The following is a 17015-nucleotide window of genomic DNA, read 5'->3' as shown; positions in this document are numbered from 1 at the left end:
TGACAGAAGCATCCCCTCCTGTGCTCTTGTTGTAATGAATGACCCTATGACCTTCCCATCCTTTGCATGGGGATCTAATGTCCATGGGGCTTTCTTCTTCCCTCACCCTGTGCCTTCCTTGCACTAAAAAGGCTACCACTTTATGGGCGCTTAAGTGACTGAGTTGGTTAAGCATCCAAATCTTGAAGTTGGCTCAGGTCATGATCTCAGGGTCCTGGGACTGAGCCCCATGTTGGGCTCTCTGCTCAGCAGGGAGTCTGCTTGAGATTCTTTCCTTCTCTCTGCCCCCTCCTTGCTCATGTGCTTGCACACTTTCTCTCTCTCTCTCATAAATAAATAAATAAATAAATAAATAAATAAATAAATAAATCTTTAAAAATATTTTAAAAATCTGCCACTCTCATGCAGATAATTTTCTGATTTCAAAAGGTCAAGGCTCCATGTACTGCTTTTCTCTCCTTATTGCCTTCTCTATTTTCCTTTCTTCTTGTGAATTTTCTTCCTTTTCTCAGAAAGGCCTTCTAATGCTGCCTGGTACATTTTTAGCTTTTTCCTTGACCCCCATTAGCCTTCTGGGGATATCTCCTCTTAGTCCTTAAATTCTGTTCTTCTCCATGCACATTCTTAGAGCTCAGTGATCATCGGTGATAAGGACACAGAAGCATAGATGGAATCTAAAGGAGTGTCAAATGCTGTTGGAGAAACAGGTAGTCTCCACAGTGATGATGGCTCCACAGTGATGGAGCAGGGCATGGAGGTATGAGTAGAGTTAGTTCTTCCATAACTTTTTTTCCTTTTAAAATGCCACTGTGCACTCTTCATGGATGAAAATACTAAGGCCCAGAGAAGTTTAAGTTCTGACCTAAGACCATGAAGTTAGGAAATAGCAGAACTTCTACTTATTATGACTCAAGTGGGTTCTTCCATCATCCATTCATCCACTCACTCACCCATCATTATTCATTAGAAGACTTAGGTCCTACTTAAGATTGTATAATTAATAAGTAGCAACATTCCTACTATTATAAATTTAGTGAATTGTTTCTTCCATTCAGTCATCTATCCATCCATCCATTCATTCATCCATCCATCCATTCATCATTCATTCATTCATTAATGTTTGTTGAGAATCTAGTATGTGTTGAATACTATGCACTAGATATGCAACAGCAGGCAAATCCCTGAAGTCCCAGGGAGCTTGCCATTTGGTGACAGGAGGGGAAGAAGCAGACAATAAACAACAACAATCAATACATCATATATCAAGGACGATAATGTCACACTGTCATGTGTGTGTGCATACATGCGTGTACATGTGCATGTGCATGTGTGTGCTCCTTTCACGTGTGTGTTACCTGGGCAAGTGTCAAGGTTAGGGTAAAAAGGACAAACATGTGCCCCGATAATTGTGATATCAACCTTTTCCTTGGTTACTGTGACTCATTTTGAGGAACTGCTCAAGGAAGAAGGGGTGGGAGAGAGGGATTGGCCAGTGTAGCCCCACAGGAGGCAGGAAATTGTTCAACATAAACTGCTCTTGGAGAAGAATCAAGGAAACACTTATTAGAAACAATTTCCCTGATATGGGTTTGCTTTCATCCTTTTCCCTGCTTTTACTTCAGAATAAAGCAGAAAAAAAAGTCTGAGAATTGAGGTTTCTGTGAGTGGGTTAACACTAGGATTTTAGTGCTCATTGCCGAGAACATTCCTTCACAGATGACTACATTACAGAATGAGGTAAGTGGGGCGCAGGGTATTGCTGGCAGAGGAAACAAATATGTGTGGGTAGAAGGAGAAAGGCAATGGGCATTAAAGTGGTAGGAGAGAAAACCGGTAATGTTGGGGCCATGATATTGGGCAGGGCTTGGTGGCATTCCGAAGCAATGAGGGATCACTGGTTGTTTGGAAATTGGGTGGTGGCCTGTTCTATGATGGATAATCAGACCCAGAGAGCTGCCTTCAAAGCTGTCACTTGATTGCTTCTGCTCTTTTGCTGTCGGGATTAGATGTAGAGACAGAGCAGAGAGAAGAGTGGGGGAAAGAATCCCTGATTTACAGTGAGAGACATAAGGTCACCCAGTGGACACAGTGGATTTCTGGGGTGATCTCTGACATCCTGCACTTGGGTCCTAGTTGATAACTAATGTAGAATCAGCACGAACATAGAAAACCCTCTACTTTCCTCCTGGAACCCAGGCTGTGGTCACCAGCCATCAGTGGCCTCAAGCCCCTACCAACCTCACCATCTGGGGGCAATTCTTTGCTTTCCTCATATTTTCTGCTACTTTCTAGAGACCTGTACTCTGGTCACAGCTGCCCCTCAGGTTTGGCTCCTGGCAGACTCTTACCTCTAAATTAATTTCACCTTCTAGGTGGTTCTTTACTTACTACCTTCACCGATTCTTTTCCAAAAACTTACATCCCAGTCACACTGGTCATGTGTTTGTCTCTGGAGGATGGGGGCTGTCCCAGTTACTATTGCCATGTAATGAGCCATTTGGAACTTAATGATATGAAACAGCAATAATTTTATTATGCTCACTTTAAAAAAAATCAGTAATGCAAACAGTGCACTGTGGAGAGGGCTTCTCTATTCCTCGATATGTGAGGCCTCAACTCAGGGTGACTCTCTCAACAGAGTGGGGTTCAGAGGCTCTGAATCATCTGTGTGTAACTTGAAAGCTGTGCCCAGCTGGGACTGTCCACTGGGACACTTACCCATGGCCTCTGCCCTGCCTAGTACTTCTCACTCAGGGTGGCTGGATTCCAAGACGGAATGTCTCCAGAACAAGCACTTGAGAGACCAGTCAGAAAGGGCAAGACCTTGTGTGATGTAGCCTCAGAGGTCCCATAGGTCCCTCACAGTTGCCAAACCCTATTGGTAGGAGCACCCACAAACCTCCCCCACCTCTCAAGAAAAGTGTTAAAGAACTCATGCCTTTTTTTTAACCACCAAAAGAGGGCAATAGTGCAGTGAAAAAATGATAGAAAAATTAATTTTATGCACCCTTGTTCTTAAAAGTCTTTTGGCTTCTGCACTCCTAAGGCATTTCTCCCTGGACACCTTTCTCCACAGGCTTCTTCCTGCCTCACTGCTATTCCCATTACCCACCAGTTTCTATTTATTTTTATTCGTGCATCTGTGAGTTCCTTCTTGCATTCAACAAATATTGACTGACTATCTAATATGTGTCAGGCTCAGTTTTGAATGCTTAGAATCCATCAGTGAACAAAAGCTATTACCATAATTTTTCTTTGAAAGCTTATATTCCAGGGCGAGGGAAACAAAATAAATTATAAACATAATAAATAAATTTTACCGGATGTTTGGTAGTAGTGCTATAGAAAAAAGAAAGTGCAGAATATGGTGAGGGAGTAGGGAATTTAAGAGAGGTGAATGCCATTTTGGAGAGGTGTTTATGGTAGGCCTCACCAAGAAGGTGGCATTGGAATAAAGACATGTGGGGGTGAGAGAGTGAGCCATGGGCTTATCTAGGGAGAAATAGTCCAGATGGAGGGAACAGCTACTGCAGAGGTTCTAAGGTGGGAGTAAGTCTGGAATATCTAAAGAAGAGCAAAGATGCTATGGTGGCTGGAATAGAGAGAGGGCAAACAAAACCAAGGGAGAGACAGAGGCCCACATCATGAAGGGTCTTGCAGAAAGCTATAGTAAGAAATTCCTAGGAATTCCAAAGTTAAGGCCCATAGTAGATTTTGAGCAGGATAGAGATTTAGTCTGACTTAAGTTTAAAAAGGATCCCTCTGCTTCCTGTGTTGAGAATAGACTGTAGGGAAACAAAGGTAGCAGAAGATGAGTTGGGAGCCTATTACAGCCATTCAGGTGTTGAGGAGATGGTGGTACAGACCAGGATGGCTGTGATGGAGTAGTGAGAAGTGATCCAATGTTGTATATATTTTGAAGGGAGAGCCATGATGGTGGGGTTGCCATTGGTTGAGATAAAGAAGTCTCTGAATGGAAAGCAAGTTTGTTGGGGGGATAGGAAAGATTAGGAGTTGAGTTTTAGACATGTTGGGTTAAGAATCTTTTATACGAATGAGCAGAGATGTGAAGTTGAATATACAAAGTCCAGTGTTCAGAAAACAGGCTTGGGCTGGAGATATGCACTTGTGAACTATTGGCATATAGTTGGCATTGAAAACCACAAGACAAGATGAGGATCAGGTGGAAATGAGCATAGACAGAGGAGAGAAGGAGACCAAGATCCCAGCGCAAGGCCACTCCAGGAAAAAGAGGTAGGGAACAATGAGCAAAGAAGACTGAGACAGAAATGCAAAAGGGTGTGGTGTCCTGGAAGCCAAATGAAGAAAGAGGCATCAGAGTCAAGCAGGAAAAGGTAACCAACTATGTCAACTGATGCTGCTGGGTCTGGTAAAAAGGCTGAAAACTGACCATTGGATTAACAATGCAAGTATCTTTGTGTGGCTGTGGAAAGACATTTTTGATGAGGGAGGGGGTTGAAATCTTGACAGGAATGGATTAAAGGAGAGAAAGTGGAAGCAGCAAATATAATGAACATTTTATTTTATTTATTTTTAAAGATTTTATTTATTTAACAGAGAGAAAGGGAGAATGAGCGCACAAGTGGGAGGTGTGTGGGGGGGTGGGGAACAGAGGAAACAGGAGAAGCAGACTTCCTGCTGAGCAGGGAGCCTGACATGGGACTTGATCCCAGGACCCTGAGATCATGACCTGAGTGGAAGACAGACATCCAACCGACTGAGCCACCCAGGTACCCCTATGATGAACATTTTATTTTTTAAAAGATTTTATTTATTTATTCATTCATGAGATTCACACACACACAGAGGCAGAGAGAGAAGCAGGCTCCATGCAGGGAGCCTGATGTGGGACTTGATCCTGGGTCTCCAAGATCACGCCCTGGGCCAAAGGTGGTGGTAAACCCCTGAGCCACTCAGGCTGCCCATATTTTAAAAGAGATTTGCTATAAGAGAAAGAGCAAGGGCATAGAGCACTAGCTCCAGGGTTAAGGGTCTAGAGAAGAGAGAAGGTTGATGAAATAAGGTGGGAGAAACATTGTCAGGTGTGTCTGCTGATGGCAGTGGTCTAGGATGGAGGGAGAACTGGCGGGAGAGAGAAATAGAGCAATGCTGTAGGGCAGGTGAGAGGGATAAGCTCCAGAGTGCAAGAGGAAGACTGCCTTAGAAAGGATCTTGGGAGGACACCTGGGTGGCTCAGCGGTTGAGCATCTGCCCTCAGCCCAGGGCGTGATCCTGGAGTCCCAGGATCGAGTCCCACGTCGGGCTCCCTGCATGGAGCCTGCTTCTTTCTCCCTCTGCCTCTCTCTGTCTCTCATGAATAAATAAATAAAATATTAAAAAAAAAAAAAGAGAAAGGATCTTGGGAAGTCCATCCATGATCACCCACTAGAGGGAGATGCAGATGGGTGCGAGGGTGTGGGGATTCTCATCTGATTACTTCCATTTACTCAACATAGAAAGCAAGCTTATCCACTGAAAATGAGCTTAGGAGAGGCGATGACAAAGATCTGGTGAGAGGAGTTTCACAATTGTGCTCTAGGAGTGCGGAGGAGTGAATAGACCAGGGAAGTGTAAGATAATTGCTGAGCAATGTGAAGGGCCCTCTTGAGTTCCTGGTCATAGATTTAAAAGGACAGAGGTTGAGGTTTTTTTCTTTAAGGCATGTCCAGCTGCACAAGGGCAAGTGTGAGTGGGTGAGGGGTTGATTTGAACCAGGTTGTGTTTTTTCTATCGAGGAAGGTGAAGTGAGGGAGTGTCAAGGGATTGAAGGGGACCACAGGATGATGCTAATGTTCTGAAGCATTGAAGTTGCCTGGGGGGTTAGAATGTTAAGGGATGAAAGTCAATGGGAGGGTCAGTGGAGTGAACACTGCAGAGTAGGGGGAAGGGGGATTGAATGAATGAGTGGAAGTTAGCAGGTGGTGGTCGGAGGGTGGAGGCATGAAATAACCAGAGTTGCCATTATGGGTGATGATGAGGTTGAGGATGAGCTTTCAGGATTGAGAAATGGAGTTGGGATGGAATCATCGGGAGAGAATTTCAAGGAACTGAGAAGCCAATACATTGGGAGGATCATCTGGATAGCCCCTGAAAGTGCCAAGGGTTAAGTTCTCTTGTCCTATAGTCACATCTCTTAGTACCATTCACCTCCCAATAATGTTCTAGACATAATATTTTTTTAAAAAAGATTTTATATATTTATTTGAGAGAGAGAGAGACAGAGATAGCAAGGGAGAGCAAAGCAAGGAGGAGAGGGAGATGCACACTCCCTGCTGAGCAGGGAGCCTGATGTAGGGCTCAATCCTGGGAGCTCGGGATCATGACCTGAGCCAAAGGCAGATACTTAACTGACTGATCCATGCAGGTGCCCCTAGACATAATCTTATTATCTTATTTACCTGCTTTTCTAGGTATGTGATTATGTTTGTAGAGTTGAAAGGACTACATGGCAGTTGGTTTACCAGTACCTGCCCTTCCTGGCTCTGCTCATGGGTGATCACTGAGGCTCTCCAGCACAGGGTCCCACTCTGCTTGCTGCAGCTGGCTCCTTACCACCTCTCCTCTTTGGGTTCTAACCAGTAGTGAGGAGATGAGGAGCCAAACAATGATCTCACCATTAGCTTTAAACATACAAGACAAAGAACTCTCTAGCAAAGGATTAGAGATTGTGACTTTGGGTGCCATCTTGACTGGGCCAGTGGAGGTCCACACAGTGGGTTAAACACTGTTCTGGGTAGTGTTTGAGGATATGTCTGGATGAGAATAACACTTAAATCTGTGGGCTGAGCAAATCAAAATCCTGGAGAGAACAAAAAGAGAAAAAACAGAGGCACCCAGGGGTCCTGGGATTGAATCCCACATTGGGCTCCCTGCAGGGAGCTCACTTCTCCCTCTGCCTATGTCTCTGCCTTTCTGTGTCTGTCATGAATAAATAAATAAATAAATATTAAAAAAGGAGGGGGAAACAGAAAGAATTATTTCTTCCTGTCTCTGAGGTGAGGTGTTGTTTTTTTTCCTGGTATTGGATTCAGACTCAGATTGGAACTTACACCATTGGCTTTCCTGGTCCTCATGCCTTTCGACTCGAACTGGAAGTATACAATTGGCATCTTGCATTTCCACTTGCTGACTGCAGAACATGGGACTTCTCAGCCTCTATAATCATGAGAATCAGTTCCTTCAAATCTCTTTCTCTGTCCCCCACTTCCTTCCAGAGCTAAATGTAAGGACCTGCCTCTGGATTGGATCTGTACCCTTATCCATCCAAGTGTATGAAGAATTGTTAATTTTGTCTCACAACCCATTTTCAGGGGAACAAACAAAAAAGATAGTGAAAGAAAAAGTTAGAAAATAGGTAGCTCTGTTCTAAAACATATTGGGCTTTCTAATCTCACAACCACCTAGGGGTAAAAGGAAAGAGATTGACCAGATCAGATGTATTCTCTCCAACATTTCTGGAGCTGGGACAGAAGTGAAAGTCTCCTTGTCAGCCTATGGGCCTAATTAAGAAAGTAGACTGACAAGTAGTCAATGTCTTCCTGTCTAAGGATAGAAGACTTTGATACCTCTTTCTCTGTCTTCAGATGGGGTATGGATTGGTTTTGATGCCCTACCTGGTGCCTATCGCATCTATCACGCATGATCACTGTATTATTACAGTACTCCTTTCCCCAACCAATGACAAACACATTTCTATCCCAGAGTTCTGATTCCATGATAGATACAGTCCAAGGGGACAGGGATGTCATGGACTGATGCACACAGGGCAGTGAAGAGAGGCCCACTCTGCTGGCACAGGGTCAAGTGATAGAACAACTGCCACATTTTATTCTTTCAAAGATGATTATGTGTATGTTGTCTCACTTGATCCCTGTGCCAACACTGTAAGAAAATGACATGTTAATTATCCTGTTTGTCAAAATATTAATTTTCATGATCATAATTAACAAAAGGTAGAAGCAGGAAGCCGAAAAGAGAAGAAATGTTGAGATCCAAAATTCCTATGCAAAATGATGACTGTAAGGTGAGTTTTAATACCACTCCCAAACCAGCATTATAAATGCATTTCTTGAGATAGAATTACTCTCCACAAACTATACTATTGCTTTATATTTTGTATAATATCTAATGCTTCTAGATGTTTTGTGATTTTTTTGGGGTATTAAAGAAAAGCTATCTCTACAAAATATAGTGAGTCAGTGAAATGGTAAACATAAAAACTGTGGAATTAGCTCAAATGTCTGTGAAGCTTTGGAAGAATCTGATGTAATGAATCAAAATGACCTTCATAGTTTTCTGCCATTTTCCCCAAGATGCTAATGTTTTAGATCTATGTGTAAATGTTACATGGGCTCTGTCATGTAGATATTTGATCCTGGATGATAAAAAGGTACATTCTTCTCCTGAATTTAATTTGATTCTCTTGAGACCATGGCCAATGCTGCAGAGCCCTTGGAGATGGGTGTTGCCAAGTGTTCTTATGGATGTGAATCTTGTTAGATGGAAAGTAATTGCCAACAGTCTTAAAAATATAGAGTCAGAAAGGAAAATATTAAAGGCTATTTCTCAGGCAATGGTATTTGTTAGTAAAACTCACAAAATCTTAGAGCTTAGAAAGTTCTATACTCCATTCTCTAGTTTCCCCCAACAGCTTGGAAGACCTCTTTCAAATAATGAGCTCACAAACGTAAATATCCCCACACAGAAATATAAAAGCTTGTCATCTACCATTCTCTATGCCTAGGATGGTGTGTTCATCCTGCCTTTATCTCCATGAAAGTAGAATAGAGTTCAATATAAAGATATAATGGGATAATAATTCCATGTTTTCCCTTTGCTTCCTTGCATCAGTGAGCAACTTCACAGTGGTCAACTTTGATTCATTCTTTGCCCTTAAGGTGTTTGAAACAATGCTATGTGTTTAGCCTGAGCAGTTTCTTTTCTTTTCTTTCTTTCTTTCTTTTTTTTTTTTTGGTGGGTATACAGGAAGACCATATTTCCATGTTTCCCTTGCAGTTAAACTGAGACTATGTGACCGAGGTCCACATGTCAGAATGCATGCAAAAGGGATATATGCTATGCCTAGCTATATACCTTCCCTATTCTATCTTCTCTTTTTCTTTTGTGGAAATTCTGAAGACTAGTTGTTGAAGATGGTTGTGTCACAAGATGAGTGAAGCCTGAATACATAAATGACAGTGTGGAACAGGGCTTCCTGTCTACCACATTGGGCTATAAGGTGAGTAAAAAAAAGTAATTATTGTGTCAATCCATTGACGTGTTTTGTGTTGCAGTGTTTAGCCAATCCTAATACATTCCCACCCCTCTTGTTTGTATTGTACTACATATTTGGACTAGCAAATTAGTAAATGGCCCATTCGCTTCGAGTGCTAGCCCTCCAGTTTTCAACATATGAAAACTTAGACCAAACATAACAGCTATTCAAGTCACTTGGGTCAAAGATGGGGGACTGGTATGTCAACTCACCAAGAGAATACCAGCCTCTAAATTCCCTTTCTTTGGGATATTTTGAGGCATAGATGGTCAACCATGAATGACCTTCAGAAATCATAAATAGAAGACCTTGGAAGGTAGGGGTCACCAATGATAGAAGAATCTATGGCAGAAATTATCTTTGCTAAATGCCTAGTGTGCTCTCATTACAAGTATTCTACTAATTGAAAGAATGCCTCTTCTTTTATCTAAGTGACAGGTGGTTAGGATTGTTACATTTTCTTTTGGCAAACCCCATAGAGAAGATGCAAATCCTCATGATTTGGAGCTGGGGGTTGCACTAAATATAAAGATATGGTCATAAGCTTTAGCAGCCACAAATAGATACAACCTCCTACTACTACCCTTCCCTAATCCTTCACCTGTTATCCAGTAATACACAACTACTTGGAGTTTCCCCAAGAATCCTGTAGCCTGCATGCTCTGCATCTTAGTTCATGATATTCTTCTCACCCTCAGGAGTTTCCATCTTGATTCAGGTGGTGCGTATTTGTCCTTTAGCACTAAAATTAGGCATTATTCCATTTGAGAGCCTCCTCTGACCCCCAGCTGACAAAAGCTCTTCCCCTTTTTGCTCTCATGGCATCTGTACTTAACCACTTTCATAAAAATTATCAGTCCACATGATAAATATTTCTTTCTAATTGGCTAGAAAACCCTAGAGTACAGGGTTCCTGTTTTATTTATCACTGCATTCCTAGGGCTGGCAAATGCCTGGCATACAGATGGTACTCAGTAAATTCTTACTGAATCTAATTGAGCTGACCAGGTCACAGAAGTCCCAGAAACAGAACAATTTTAAACATTATCTAGAATCTATGGATAGAGAAACCTACAAGCATGGGAAAACAGGAAGACACAACATAGAGTATAGCTGCTAGTTCTCTTTATGTAACATGAAGGGAGCCTCATGCTGATTGCAAACTGTAGTCACTCATGATGCAGATATAACTGGTCATATCTAAAGCTCATTTGAACATGCCCATGAGCATTCTGTTGTCACTATGGACTAGGAGTCTTTTGGGAGAAGACATCATTCTGAGCAAACGCAGAGTTTGGACAAAGGATTTTATCTGGAATACAATGGTTTATATAGGAGTGCCAGGTCATTCTGAACAGTGCCCATGGCTGCCACTCAGGTTGTTCATGACCTCAGGACCTCAGGACCTCATGTCCTCAGTGACCCCCAGGAATCTGGTGTGGGGAGTAGTTTGAATCAGATAGAGTCTTATAATAATTTGTGAGTAATATTCTATTTTATTAGTGTTAGGACAATCGTGTTTTTGTGTTGTTTTTTAAAGACTTATTTATTTATTTTAGAGAGAAAGAGTGAGGGGGTAGGGGCAGGAGGAGAATCCTCAGGCAAAGTTCCCGCTGAGTACAGAGTCCTCCTTGGGGCTGGATCCCAAGAGGTCATGACTCAAGAAATCATGACCTAAGCTAAAAACAAGAGTCAGATGCTTAACAGACTGAGCCACACAAGCACCTCAAGACGATCATGTTTTTAACCACAATGCTGGTATGGCTTGGGGAAACCTAAGTTACATTTTGAGCAAGTGAGATGCATTTTAATCAGCAAAGTTGCATTTACTTGAGGTCTAGTTGGAACATTACAATCACTAGCAATGATTGTAAATGAATCATGAAGATTTGAGGAGGTGGTCAAAGTGAGTGAAAAAGGCAATTTAAAGTCCATTTCCATGAAAGGAGAGAGGGGATAGTGTGGCGTGATATGGATCCATCAATGTGTCATACTGTGAAACAAAAAACCAAACTGAATATATCACCAGAAATCAATTCCTAAGCAGCCATAAGAGCACAAGGTTTGGGGTGAAAAACAGCAGAGCTTTATAAGAATCGATATATCAAACTAGTCTGTTTTCTTTCTGTGACAGAGTGATAGAAAAATTGAAACAGTGTATTTTGACTTTGCTAAGGTTTTTGATTTCTCTTGATGAGAATTTCTCTTCAACAAGAAGGATAATTCAACAGACATTTTTGGAACGCTTAGTGCATACAGCAAGTAACAGGTATGTTGTGATAATCATCCTTTACGTATGAGACATGGAGATTTTTGTAGGGGCAGAAAGATATGGGCAGGTAGCTAAAAATCAGAGTTAACTGGCTTTAATCTAATTATGTGCAAAGTACAATGGTATCACAAATCTAGAGCCCCTAGAACTTTCTGAGATGGTCTAGGAAACCTCTTTTATAAGGAAAAGCTTGAGTGATAGGAATTTGATCAGAGAGCAAGAGAAAAGGACTTGAGAGAGTGCACTCACATAAACATACAAGAGTTGCCAAAACCCCCCTGGAGAACAGTGCTATTCTCCTTTAGGTCCTAATAATTTAGTCTTTGCGACTAGAGTACTGGTCACAGTTTCCAGGCCAAGAAAATAAGGTGGAGATGCTCACGAAAAGCAAAACAAAGGAAGCACCCTCCCGTGAAGTTTTGCCCTAGACATCTTAGATCATTTGATTTCTACTATAATCTTACAAGTCCACAAAAGCAATCAGTCAACTTTGCAGATGGTAGCTGCCAATGCAAGTCTTTCTTAGGTGTCTAATTAATGAGCTCTTCCTTTCCTGCTAGCAAATGAAAGAATATGATATCATACATTTCACCTGATCAAAGAATCGTAGGGGTCACTTTGTATGATGGTCATCCAAGTTTGCAGAAATAACATAAAAGATTTAAAGACAGTGGTTGGAGTTGTTGGTGTTAGGGGACATAAATACATATATTAGCCTGCCATTAGAGCCCTGGCTTCTGCGTTTCCTTTCATGCTGCATTTTGAGGAAATAGATGGCAGATGTGTTAAGTCCTGTACAGATGGACCTGGGCCACTTGGGTGAGACCCCAGCAATCCATGACAAGTGGGATATCTATTTGCTGTGTGTTTAATATTTTTGTTGTAACAACAGTCTTTAGTTAAAAATAATACAGTTCTTGGGTACCTAGATGGCTTGGTGGGTTAAGTGTCTGATTCTCCATTTTGGCTCAGGTCATGATCTCAGGATGGTGATCAAGCCCTGAGTTGGGCTCCACGCTGGGTGTAGAGCCTGCTTAAGACTCTCTCTCTCCTTTTCCCCCTGCCCCCCTCCTGCTCTCTCTCTTTCTCTCTCTCTCTCTCTCAAAAAAAAAAAAAAAACGAAAACAAAAACAAAAAACAATTCCTTTAGTGAGTGATTTAAGTGGTTAGGGTTCTTTTGTTTCTTGAGTTACTCATAAGAGGAAAAGTAAATCCACATAGTTTGAAAGGAAGTAAATAGGTTTATGCTAACATTTGGACCTAATTCTTTAGCAGACATATCCTGGGTGAATTTAGCATCATATTCTAATGGGTCAGGCAATGCAAGGTGACTGAAGAATCTGCTGTGAATTGGCAGTGAATGCAATCAAACTGCCTCTGAATAATTATATGTGGCTGGACACAGCATATGGGACAGATTGCAGACATGAGGTGAGAAAAGTAGGCAACAGCTAGATTATGGAGGTCTCATATATACCATTCTGGGTCTCTTCAAGCATCTTACCTTTATGGAATCCTATTTGTACTGTGTTCCATTGTTTTTTGACACCTTCGTGGACTTATTTTTCTATTTATTCATTTCTCAGACCTTTTTTGTTGCTATAAAACACTTAAAACAGAAAAGTGTGAAATTTTTATCAGTTATTTTATTAGTTGAGTGGGGCCCATGTAAACATCACGAAGATGAAGGAACAGAATCTGGAAAGCACCTCAAAGCTCCCTGGAGCTCTCTCAGTTATTACTCCTCGCAAAGAATAAGCATCATCCTGGCTTCTAAATAACATCGATTGATATTGGCTTTATGTAACTAGAATTGTATAGTATGGTCTCTTTTGTGTCTAGTTTCCATCATTCCACATTATGTCAATGAGGTTCATCCATATTGTTACATGTAATTATAGTTCACTTATTCTCACTGCTGTGCAATATTTCATTAACAAACATGGCAGTTTAGCCACTCAACTAGAGATGGGCATTTGATTCGTGTTGAGCTTTTGGCGATTATGAACAGTGCTGCCAGAGTGTACTTTTTTCCTGTGTATATGTAGGCATTTCTGCAGCATATACACCCAGAAATGGAATTGTTAGATTACTGTCTATGTGTATGTTCAATGTCAACAGATAATGCTGAACTATTTTCCAAAATGGATATGCCATGGATAGCCTGGAGAACAGTATATGAGAGCCATTTATTCTCTAGTCAATTTGCCACACCTTTGTGCAAGTCTACACTGTACATGATGTCAATCTGGGCACTGCGGGGTAGGAGAAAAAGAAAATGAGGTGCCTGCTCTCAAGGAGCTTAACATTTAGTCAGAGAACTGGACATCCAAGCAGTTAATAACCAGGTCAAGTGGAGGGAAGTAACTGGTTTAAACAAAGTACAGCAAGATGGAGTGGAGAGGCCCCTTAGAGAAGATGAAAACCGTAGATAATATTCACTGAGTGTTTTTATCTGTTTACTTAGCACTTTTATATGTGGCATTTTATTTACTACCTGTGGCTCAATACAGACATCATTTTGATTCTTTTCAAATGAAGCAACATGTTCAGAGACGTCAAATGGTTTCTTAATGGCTGAGCTGGTGGAGGGTGGTGTCCCTGTTATCTACAAAGTCCTACAAAGACATTCTTGTACTTGTTTGCTCTATGCATACTCTTTTGTTTCAAGAAGGCAAGTTTAGGGGGGTCTGGCTGGCTTGGTTGGTAAAACAAGGGACTCTGAAACTTGGGGCTGTGAGTTCGAGCCCCAAGTTGAGCATAGAACTTATTTTTTTAAAAAAGGCCACCTTCTGAGAATAAACTGGAATATAAGGCAGGCATGTCATAAGGTGGAAGAAACATAAAAGATCGAATCATAAAAGCTGGCTTTCACGTACTAGGTTTGAGATTGCTTAGCTTTCTAAGAGATCTGTTTCTTATTCATAAGAAAAGAACAATAGTGGTGACTGCTTCACAGAATAGTTGTGCCGAGTAAATGAGTTAATACTTGGGAAAGTATGTAGTCCATTGACTGGTAATAGGAATTTCCAACAAATGGCATTTCAACCTAAATGTGTTGAACCTGACCAAAGATAGGTTCTTTCCAATTAATATCGAACTGGATGTGAAATAAATGCTCGGTGGTTATTAACTCAGTGACTCACTGACTGGCTGTTAATGTCGAGGGAGAGTGAAAAAAATTTTTTTTTCCTTCTCTGGAGGTTTATGGAAAAGAACAGACAAGGATTTTTCTGGTTTAGTGTTTGAATTGGAAGATGACAAAATGATCTCTTGTGTCCCTTCTTCAGCCCCCAGACTTGATGATTCAGAACCATTTCAGGGAAATATGATTCCATTTTAGCCGATTTCTTTAATTAGTGATTCTGCAAGCCTTCTGTGTCTCTCCCCCCATTCCCCCTCATTATGGTTCTATACTGAGAAACTTTAGATTTCATAGTTCTTTCAGAAACTTTATTGATTTTTTTAATTGAATCTTTACAGAATTTTTTGGTTCACACACATAAAAACAAGCAATGCAGTGCAATTTGTCTTCTGTTTTTAATCTTTACCAAGCATTGGAAAGGAAAGAAAAAAAATATTTTATGAAAGTAATAAGCTTTCCTGGGGCTTTTACTAAGGGATTTATTTTTCTATTGTTCTGGAGAAAGAGCACATTCCTCCTAATATAACTGTCCATTTGACTGGTCATTGCAGAGCTAGGTCAGTGGATTTTTATCATACCTCCTCTAAGAATGTTGGAGACACCCACATTATATCAATCTCTGTGTCTCTTGCCTGCTAAGGATCCCTGATCTCCAGGCACAGAGGTAGCAGACATTTCCTTCTGCTCAGTTTCCAAACTTCATGCTAATAGAAACCACAGTTTGGTGCTTTGACTCAGTGGACTATTCATGGGGCCATGGGGACAGGTGCTCCTTGCTGAATCCTGAGTGCCAGATTCAGAGGCAAGAAACATGCTTGTGTTTGAAACACACATTAGGAGTTTGTGGCAAGGGGTGGCCAAAGCCTGATTATCCAACTCAGGTGTAAGATTTTACCATCCAACCTATTTTATGCCACATGTGAGTGAGACCTCAGGAAAACAAGATTGGTTAAAAGTATTTTCCTTCTTTTTTTTTTAAAGATATTTTATTTATTTATTCATGAGACACACACACACACACACACACACACACACACACACACACACAGAAAGAGAGAGAGAGAGGCAGAGACACAGGTACAGGGAGAAGCAGGCTGCATGCAGGGAGCCCAACGTGGGGCTCGATTTGAGTCGCCAGGATCACAGCCCGGTGGAAGGTGGCACTAAACTGCTGAGCCACTGGGGCTGCCCTCTTTTTTCTTTTCTTTTCTTTTCTTTTCTTTTCTTTTCTTTTCTTTTCTTTTCTTTTCTTTTCTTTTCTTTCTTTCTTTTTTTTCTTTTCTTCTTCTCTTTTCTCTTTCTTCTTTCTTTCTTTCTTTCTTTCTTCTTTCTTTCTTTTCTCTCTCCCTCTTTTTTTCTATTTAGTATTGTTATAGTTCCCCCTTTCCAGCAAAAAATGGTTGGCGATAAACTCTCTGGAGGTATTTAACCAGAAAGATTTAACTCTGGAATATCAGACCTGCTGAATCCAAGGATGCTGATGCAAGTGGAATTATATGAAAGTTTTCATCCTAAACAGTGAGAACTCAATCCACTTTCCACTTGGCAGTGAGAATGCTGACAGCTGGGTTTATTTAATCTCTTAGACAGGAGATTGGGGAATTTATCTCTGGGAAAACTGTATCTCTGCCACAATAACCTGGACACAGGGATAGCTGAGGGTTCCAAGTGAAAATCCCAGGCACTGCTCCATCACCCTATTGAAAGCCACCACCCAGTAGGCTCTGCCCAGTTACCTTTAGTGCCTCCTTCTTCATGTAAATGAACAGCCAAGGATCACCAGGTTTGAAGAAAAGCTAACACTGAAAGAGATGCAAGCAGAAAAATGAAACTTGGAGGAAATGGTCAATTCAGGGAGCAGAGAAAATTTAAAAGAACCACAAGTTATATGTAAAAATCTCAGAGAAATAGGTAAATCAATGCAACCATGAAATAAGAACAATAGGTTTGAAAAGGAACAAAAAATGAAAAGTTGCCCTGGAAGTTAAAATAGGAAATCTGAAATAAAAACTCTGAGAATAAGATGGCAAAATAAAGTTGAAGGTATTTTCCAGAAACTAGAATAAAAAGCAAATGAGGGGAAATTAGGAGAGACACGAAAATAAGTGCATTTAGGCCAGCAAGTCCCAAATATGAATGACGGAAAGTTTAGAATAGGAAATGAGATAGAGATGAGGCATTTACCCAAGAAATGTTTAGTAAGTTTCCCAGAAAGGACGAGTAAACATTCTCAGACTGAAGAGGGTCTGGACTATTAAGAGAACCTAAAAGCTTCTATAAGTTATACAGAAAATAAATAGACA

The sequence above is a fragment of the Canis lupus genome, chromosome 14 (assembly GCF_048164855.1).
Source record: "Canis lupus baileyi chromosome 14, mCanLup2.hap1, whole genome shotgun sequence".
NCBI classification, from domain to species: Eukaryota; Metazoa; Chordata; class Mammalia; order Carnivora; family Canidae; genus Canis; species Canis lupus.
This window is presented reverse-complemented; position numbering follows the sequence as displayed.